The sequence below is a fragment of the Tupaia chinensis genome, unplaced genomic scaffold (genome assembly GCF_000334495.1).
Source record: "Tupaia chinensis unplaced genomic scaffold, TupChi_1.0 Scaffold143728_1, whole genome shotgun sequence".
Lineage (NCBI taxonomy): Eukaryota > Metazoa > Chordata > Mammalia > Scandentia > Tupaiidae > Tupaia > Tupaia belangeri.
The window spans coordinates 518,770-528,540 of record NW_006203577.1 but is presented as its reverse complement, the minus strand read 5'-3'; the positions used below and the strand labels follow the sequence as shown (position 1 = coordinate 528,540).

General features: G+C 42.5%; 1 protein-coding gene across 2 annotated transcripts in view; it reads right to left on the bottom strand.

Moving 5' to 3' along the window:
• GPR19 (G protein-coupled receptor 19) overlaps nucleotides 1–9,771 on the bottom strand; it is a 45,542-nt gene that overhangs the window by 28,829 nt on the left and 6,942 nt on the right. The gene's annotated exons all lie outside the window — the stretch shown is intronic.

Sequence of the window (9,771 nt, the reverse complement as noted above, 5' to 3'; positions counted from 1 at the left end):
TTTTTGCTTCATCCGTAGGCCTCAGGCAGGGTTGTTAGACAGCCAGGGGAGCTGGGTGGAGCTGTTTTGTGAGGTCTCTCTTTCTTTGCTGACGTCCCAGTTGCCATGGTGCTAGGTAACTGCTAAAGGGGATGGTTTCTTTCAAAGCGGTCACCATGGGACCCTGCTGACTAAAGAAAGCAAGGAGGAAAAGGCCTGAATTGCTGAGAAGGGTTTTCAATTAGCATTTTCAGAGCCAAATTTACCTAATAGGCTCTTTCCTTACCAGACTGAGGTTGATGCTAAATTGTGAAAGGATTCTGGGAATTAGCATGGACATTGTGACGATGTACCTTCCCCCATCCTCCACTGTTTTTTCCCTTAGAAACCAATGTAGAGGCCAGCCCATGGCCTACTGGCTAAGGGAGCTGGATCCTACATGGACATCCATGGTTTGAGTTCTGGCCCTCCAGGCTTGAAAAGCACCTAGGAACATGTGCATGCGTGCCCCAAATCCCAGCAGGATGGAGAAATGGAAGAGAATGGACTGTGGAGTGACCATGCCCCCCTGGGAGGTGCTTTCTCCCTCTTTTTCTCTAATGACCATGTGTACCCTTTGGCATTTAAAAAATAAAGATGCCAGCTTCATACAATGACTGTGGACTGCCATCACACAGTGGTAAGAACCATGTGGTTCTTCTCAGGTTGGGATTCTGACTTTTGGGAAGTCATTCATCTACCTAACAGCCTTTATCAGGAGATAGGTTAGGATCACACCTAATGTTGACACTAGGTACAGTCTGTGAATGCTTAACAGTTGTATGGGTCAAAAGATACATGTTTTGGGACAACCAGATGGCATAATGGCTACATTGCTGGACTCTCATATGGCCAAGCACAGTTTGAGTCCCAGACTTGGTGGCTTAAACACACACTGGGTGCGTGTGCATGCATGCCCAAGATCTCGAGAGGAGAATGGAGGAGAAAAGATTGCAGCGTGGTCATCCCCCTGAGGGGTGATGTCTCATTTTCTTTCTCTCTGTCTCTCTGGCAAGCACATGCACCCTATAGCAAAAACCTCTCCAAAAAAAGAAAAAAGAAGAAAAGATACACGTTTTTGAATGAGTAGTTAAATTATTTTAAATAAAAATAAAATCTGATTCTTGCATATTATTTGGATCACTCAACCAGGAATTTAAGTTAGTGGTACATTTGTTTCATAATAGCTGGCATATAACCATTTTCTCCGAATCCTAACTAAGGCAGTTACAAGTATTTATTTTTTCGGAAAAGAAATTTTCTTTGTAAGAAAAGAGGTGGGAGGGCTGGATAGAGTCATAGCAATAGGATACAGCTCTGCAAGGCTGACCCACATGGGAAGTCGTGCATCTGAAGACCTCCTAGAGTATGCCAGCATGCATATGCCCATGACTAGGGCTGTCTGAAGCTAGGTGTGGATCGTGGTAGGGTCTCCTGGTGGAGGTGTTGCTTCTCTGTCCCATGGGAGAAATTAATAAATAATTATTTTTTAAAATAAGTAGAGGGACCAGCAGATGGCATAATGGTTACATCAATGGACTCCCACATGGCCAACCACAGTTCGATTTCTGGACCTGGCAACTTCGAACTCACGCTGGGCTCATGTGCATCCCCAGAATCCTGAAAGAAGGGAAGAGAAGGGATTGCAGCATGGCCATCCCCCCTGGGGGCTGATTTCTCACTTTCTGTCTCTCCAACAAGTGCACGTGCCCCATAGCAAAAATTTCTCTCTAATAAAAAGAAGAAAAGACTCAAAGGGGTACTGGAGTACAGTTTCAAGAAACCAAAGCTTCTTCCTGGCTCAACATCCAGCTTAAAATTTATTTACTGGGACCAGCAGGTGGCATGGTGGTTAAGGTGCTGGACACTCCCACATGGCTGACTACGGTTCAAGTCCCGGACCTGGTGGCTTGCTTTCTCATTTCCCTTCTTTCTGTGTCTCTCTCTGTCAAGTTAAAAATAAATGAATGAATAAATAAAATTTAATAAATAATTATTTTTTAAAAATGTATTTACTACTTTTAATTTAGGGGAAGAGGTAAGTTAATTCCAGTTTTTCTATACTGAATAAGACTAAGAAAAATCAATTTTCCCCCAATTTTACCAAAGGGCATGTACACTCAACAGACAGAAAGAAACAGAGACAGACAGAGAGAGAGAGAGAAATCAGACCCCACTGGAACTACTAAACATAATTTTACAAGGAGTCAAAATATATTATTGGGGCTGGCAGGTGGTATGGTGGTTAGAGGTGCTGGACTCCCACATGGCTGACTGCGGTTTGAGTCCCAGAGCTTGTGGTTTGCTTTTTCACTCGCTCTCTCTCTCATGTGCGCACACATGCCCTATGGCAAATTAAAAAGAATATGATAGTGATAAAATAAATTGAATACTTTTTTTATTTTTAAAAAGAGAGTTTCTTGCTCTAGGGCACATGTATTTGTTGGACAGACAGAGAGACAGAAAGTAAGAAACCACCGCCCTACCCCCAGGGGTATAGCCATGCCCCGTCTCCTCCATTCTCCTCTCGGGATCTTGGGCATGCACACACAAGCGCCCGGTGTGAGTTTAAGCCGCCAGGTCTGGGACTCGAATGGCCGGTTTGAGTGGAGGAGAAGGGATTGCGGCATGGCCATTACCCTTGGAGGGTGATTTCTCGCTTTCTGTCTTTCTGGCGAGCACACGTGCCCTATAGCAAAAAACCCTCCAAAAACTAAAATTAAATAATTATTTAAAAAGACACATTATATACAAATTCTGCTTTTAAAAATATTAAATTTGCAATCACCAAACTTCTTTTAAGAACTATTGAGGCCGAGGGGACCAGCAGGTGGCATGGTGGCTAAGACACTGGACACTCCCACATGGCTGACCACGGTTCAAGTTCCAGACCTAGTAGCTTGCTTTGTCACATTCCCTCCCTCTCTCTCTCTGGTCAAATTAAAATGGATGAATGAATAAATAAAATTAAATAAATAATTCTTAAAAAAAAAAAAAATTATTGAGGCTGGCAGCTGGCCTGGATATTAAAGGCACTGGACTCCCCCATGGCTGACCATGGTTTGAGTCCCAGACCTGGCAGCTTGTTTTCTCACTCTCACTTTTTCTCTCTCTGGCTCTCTCTGGTCAAATTTAAAATAATAACAACCAATGGAATTAAAAAAATAAATATTTTTAAAGATGTATTTATTATTTTTATTTTAAAGAATCATGTTATTTTTAACTTCATTTTAAAAATTTATTTATTTATTTTAATTTGACCAGAGTTGGACATAGAATGAGAGAGAGTGAGAAAGTGAGAAAGCAAACCACCAGGTCTGGGACTTGAACAGCAGTTGGTCACATGGGAGTCCAGTGCCCTTAGCCACCATGCCACTTGCTGGCGTCTATTATTATTTTCTTTTTTCATCTCACCAGAAAGAGAGTGAGTGAGAGACAGAAAGTGAGAAAGCAAGCTGCCAGATCTGGGATATGAACCACAGTCGACCAGGTGGGAATCCAGCTTCCCAACCCCCACACCACCTGCTGGCCCCCAAACTTATTCTTGACCATTGTAAGATGGCTATTAGTTGTTTCCCATCCAAATTCATAAAACCCTACAAAACCTATGTACCTGGGGTTAATTTTTTAAAAAATTATTTTTTCATTCATTTTTTTAAAACTTCATTTATTTATTTAATTTGATCAGAGAGTAGCAGAGAGAGAGAGAGAGAGAGAGAGAGAGAGAGAGAGGAAATGTGAGAAAGCAAGTCACCAGGTCTGGGATTCAAACTGCGGTTAGTCATGAACTGTGTGAGTCCAGTGCCTTTAACCACCACACCACCTGTCGGCCCCTCATTTATTTTAATTTGACTAGAAAGAGACATAAAGAGGGAGAGGGAAAGTGAAAAAGCAAGCCACTAGGTCCAGGACTCTAACTGTGATTGGCTATGTGGGATTGTCTAGCACTTTAACCACCACTCCACCTGGTGGCCCCCCAGGGGGTAATATTTTTAAAATTATTTATGAGATATTTTTCCTCTGCTGAAGGAACCTATTTGCCCTGTAGATAAGTAACGTGGCACTGCACAGAAGTTATACAACAAACTGAAAAAGAGAAATTAATATTTGGCTTCTGAAATTCAGAATAAGAAACCTAAAAGGACAATGCGCTTGAAATCCAGGTTGTAATTTGGAAAGCCAGTCTCTAAATTCCTTCGTTCCTGTCCTTAGTGGTCATCAACCAAACCTAGAACACTTTGCTCAGGGTGCTCTGCACTGCAGAGCTGTATCTGCATGCAAAAACTCTGAAGGAGCATGCAGACAATCTTTGGGGATCTAATTTCCAGATCCTCGACCTCCACAAGCAAGCTGTTTGAAAGTGTTCTTCCTGAAAACTGTTGCAGTCAACATGTCGCACTGGCTCCTGGTTCCACCCAGTTGCTTTTCTCCCATGTACCACAGAGTGGCGAATCTCTCACTCACTTCTACCTCAGATCCTGCAAGGGTATTCTGACTGAATTTAAAAACTTCTGGTAGGGGGGAAGGCTGGCATAGAGTGGTGGTTGGGGAGCACTGGCCAGAGTTCTGGAGTCCTGGACCTGGTGGCTTGCTTTCTTGTTTTGTTTTGTTTTGTTTTGTTTTCTCTTTTTCTTTTTTTTTTTCTTTCTTTCTTTCTTTTTTTCCTTTTTCTTTTTTAGTTTTGCTGTGGGACACATGCACTCATTCTCCCTCCCTCCCTCTCATTCTGATCAAATTAAAATAAATAAATGAAGATAAATAAAATAATTCTTTGTTTGAGGACCAAAGGAGCAACTAGAAATATGAGCGGTGATACTAAGAAAGTGAATGGCTTAAATAATTGGGGAAACATTGTTTTAAAACTCATGTTTTAAAACTCAAGAGCTTTCCGGGACCAGCAGATGGCATAATTGTTATGTTGTTAAACTCCCACATGGTCGACCACAGTTCAAGTCCCAAGCCCAGTGGCTTAAAACTTATGCCAGGTGTGTGTATGTGCATGCCCAAAATCCTGAGTGGAGAATGTAGAAAAAGGGGTCGCTGCATGGACATCCCCCAGGAGTGTGTGTGGGGGGACTTTTCACTTTTTTGTCTCTCTGGCGAGCACACAGGCCTTATAGAAGAAAATCTGTCAATAAACAAAAAAAAGTCAGCTTTCCAATTGCTTTAGAAAAAACTGAAAGCAAACCACTATCCAACTTTCCATCAAGTGATTCATTAAAACAGTTTTTTTTTAAAGAATTAGCTTATTTAATTCCATTCGTTATTATCATTTTCTAATTTGACCAGACAGAGGCAAAGGAGAGAAAGAAAGTAAAAGCAAGAAAGCAAACCACCAGAACCAGCAGGTGGTGTGGTGGTTTAGAAGCTGGACACTCCTGCATGGCTGACCACGGTTTGAGTCCCAGACCTGGTGGCTTGCTTTCTCACTTCCCCTCTCTTTCTTTCTCTCTGCCAAATAATAAATAAATTAATTAAATTAAATAAATAATTATTTTTTAGAAAGGAAGGAAATAAAAAAGAAAACCATCAGGTCTGGGACTCAAACTGCAGTTGGCTATGTGGGAATCTAGCACCTTTAATAACCATGCCACCTATTGCCCCTAAAATAGTTTTCTTAAAAGAAAGCTTTTCTTGGGCTAACAGGTGGCATCAATGCTAAGGTGGCTGGCTCCCTCATAGCCAACTCTGCAGTTCAAGTCCTAGACCTGGTGGCTTAGAAAACATACTAGAGGTGCGGATCAGCAGTTAGCGTAATGGCTATGTCGCTGGACTCCCACGTAGTCGACCGCGGTTCGAGTCCCGGACCTGGTGGCTTAAAACTCACGCCGGGCGCGTGTGCGTGCGTGCCCAAGATCCCGAGAGGAGAATGGAGGAGAAGGGATTTCGGGGTGGCCATTCCCCCTGGAGGGTGATTTCTCGCTTTCTGTCTCTATGTCTCTCTCTGTCTGTCTGGCGAGCGCACGCGCCCTACAGTGAAAATCTCTCCAAAAAAAAAAAAAGAATATTATGAAGGGAGAATATAATTACACACATAAAACTGTTGTTTAAGAAAAAAAGGAAAATTGTTTAGGTGGAGATGGACTTATTTTAAGCACTTAGAAACTGTAGAGAACTCAAGAACAAGAAATGACAACCAGGGAACCAGCAGTTGGCGTAATGGCTATGTCGCTGGACTCCCACGTAGTTGACCGCAGTTCGTGTGCCAGACCCGGTGGCTTAAAACTCACACCGATCGCGTGTGCGTGCGTGCCCAAGATCCTGAGAGGAGAATGGAGGAGAAGTGATGGTGGCATGACCATCCCCCCTGGGGGGTGATTTCTCGCTTTCTGTCTCTCCGTCTCTGTCTGGCGAGCGCACGTGCCCTCTAGTGAAAATCTCTCCAAAAAAAAAAAAAAAGAAAGAAATGACAACCAAATCGCAGATGCCCCAGATGCTTTGAGAGCCAGGACAGTCATCCACTCCATCTCTTTTTCTCTGGGGCCACTAGCCAGCCTGCTGTCTGTTTCTCTCCCTCCTTCCTTTAACTGTATTTACTAACTTATCTCTCTCCTTTTAAAAAAATAATTATTTAATTTTATTCATTCGTTCATTCATTTATTTTTTAATTTGACCAGAGAAAGACAGACACACAGAGAAAAGGAAAGTGAGATATCAAGCCACCAAGTACGGGACTCAAACCATGGTTGGCCATGTGGGAGTACCCAGTGCCTTAACCACCATGCCAACTGCTGGCTCCACTTTTTTTTTAAAAAAAAGATTTATTTAATTTTATTTATCATCTTTTAAAAAAAAATCAGAGAGATATAGACAGAGAGAGGGAAAGTGGGAAAGTGAGCTGCCAGGTCCAGGACTTGAACCGTGGTTAGTCATGTGGGAGTCCAGCACCTTAACCACCACACCTGCTGGCCCCTCTCTCTCTTTTTTTAAAAGAATTGTTTATTTAATTATTATTGTTTGTTTGTTGTTGTTTGGAGAGGTTTTCGCTATAGGGCGTGTGTGCTCGCTAGACAGACAGAGAGAGACGTAGAGACAGAAAGCAAGAAATCACCCCCCAGGGGGGATGGTCACACCACAATCCCTTCTCCTCCATTCTCCTCTCGGGATCTTGGGCACGCACACACATGCGCCTGGCATGAGTTTAAGCCACTGGGTCCAGGACTCAAACCACGGTTGGCTATATGGGAGTCCAGTGACACAGCCATTATGCTAACTGCTGGTCCCATTATCATTGTTTTCAATTTGCTATAGGGCATGTGTACTCACCAGAGAGAGAAAGGGAAATAAGAAAGCAAGCAGACATATCCAGGACTCAAACCATAGTCAGACATGGTGAGAGTCCAGTGCCTTAACCGCCATGCCACATGCTGGCCTTTGGGCAACCTCTTTTGCAAGATCAACTAGTTTTGCTTGTTCCCATTGTATTACTGGTCCCCAGATGGCTGCCCCCAAAATGGCAACCTTGGAAATGAATTTACTTGTCTTTACAAACTCAGTGTTCCTATCCAAATACAGTCTCCCAACGTTTTGTGTGTATGTGGTTTTTTTTAGAAAAAATTTTATTCGTTGTCATTCATTTATTTTTTTATTTGAAGTTGACCAGAGAGAGAATGAGAGAGCAAGCTGCCAGGTCCAGGACTCAAACTGTGATCAGCCATATGGGAGTCCAGTTGCCTTAACCATCACACCACTTTTTGGCCCTTCTCTGTGGGGAGCCAAAGAGGAGACATGAGAAATGTGTAGGACGTGACCACCAGAGTAAGACCAGGGTCTTTATCCAGACATGGCCTTGAATGACTGGATTGTTATGAGCAGAACATCTTAGGATTGTTTTGAACGGAATGTTCCAAAGCATTGTTGTAACAACCTGATGAATTCAGTAAGGACTTAAAACCTTACATCACAGAAGTCTCTGGAGTGTGTATAAATACTAGCAATAAGGTACACTTGGGGCTGACCAGTATGACTGGCAGTCCTCCCGTTTCTATGCTGTCTTCTCGTCTTTTCTTTAATCCTCGCCCCCCAACTCAAACCATTGAAAGTAGTTAGATTATGAAAGAAATTATGTGATCAATACAGTGTGGGTGGGAAGGAATGGAAGACGATTGTAGACACCAGACATAATGTGAGAAGAGGGTGAGAAAGGACAGAGGATCAGAAAGAGGGGTAAAAATAATTCTAGGAACTAGAAATGGAAAATTTTTTATAATATGCATGATTAAATCACTATGCAGTATGTACTGAATGGGAAATCACATTTTGTATGCTGTGATGATGCTTAGGAAAAGAATGTTAATTAAGTTACAAAAAAAAGTTTCAGGAAAAAAATATCTATTCAATGACTACAGTAGGATATGTAGCTCCAGCTAGGTGCTACTATAAAGGATGCATAAAGTTAGACTTGTGTTCATGGAAATGTTTGTGTCACATGTGTTTGCTATGAGGGTATTTGGATTGATTAGGGTCTTTGGTGACTTAATAAAATCTGGGGGTAAAACGGTATAGAAAGCCAACATAGATATCAGAGACAGTGTGGGAGGAGAGTGGGAGATGGCAGAGGGTAAGAGATAGGGAATCAAGGATGGGGGGAAAAAGCAAAACATACAGAAAACAAGAAATCGAAGATCATTTGCTAATAATAACATGTTTGTTGATGTGCTTGATTGAGACAATATACAGTATACTCTGGATGGAAAATCTCATTTTGTATGCTGTAATGATGTACAGTGAATGAATGCAAATAAATAAATTGAAAAAAAAAAGTGAAAGTGTCACGGTGAGTACATTACGGGAGTAATTACAGGACAGGGCAATAGTCGCCAGCTTTTTGTACACATGCTTAATGCAATGCTAAGTGCACAAGGCTTGCGGGTAGGGCAGCAGCAGCTTTCAAAATTTTTAGAATTTATTGAAGAAGTTTGTCCCTGGTTTCCTGAGGAAGGTACACTTCACATAGATACCTGGGAAAGGATGGGGCCAAGGCTCCGAGATTATTATGATGCTCATGGTCTGGAAACGGTGCCCGAGGATGCTATCAGTTTATGGGCTTTAATTAGAGATGTTTTGGATTTTCGTCGTGAGCGGGAGAGGATTCTTCCCGCTGCAGATGAAGACCCTGGTCTTATTCTGGTGGTCACATCTGCACATTCCTCATGTCTCCTCTTTGGCTCCCAACACCTTTCCCAGTGTTTTGAATCTGAATTCTTAGAGGCAGAGCCTGTCTGACCCAGCTTAAGTCAGTTACAGAACTGGATCCAATCAGCATGGGTGCTGGGATCAAGAAGAGTTCCCTTCTCAGTACTCTTTAAAAGGGGCTTTTTGGAAAAACTTGTAAAAGACAAGGTAAGGAAAAGGAAGAAATGATTGATGGACGAAATGACTGGCATCTTAGTGTATCTGTTGTTAATATTCCATTAACTTTCCAAGGTAAGCCTGCCAACAAACCCAGTCTAAACTCAATAGCCATGATCTCCATTTTGCCTCCCTTTTAATCGCCCACCGAACGCACACCCTCCACCCTGCCTGCGGTGCTCCCTATTATACACCATGCTGTTTCATGCCTCCACGGCCCAGCCCTGGCACACAATCCCTCTGCCCTGCTCATCTGTGAACATCCTCATCTTCTCTACCGCTATCTCTCCTACTCGCCACCCCTCCAAAATAAGTTACTCACATTTCTTCACTATACCACTACTTTAATTTTCTATTACTGCATCTGTCATATTGCATCATGTTCAGAGATTCTTGTAGGGA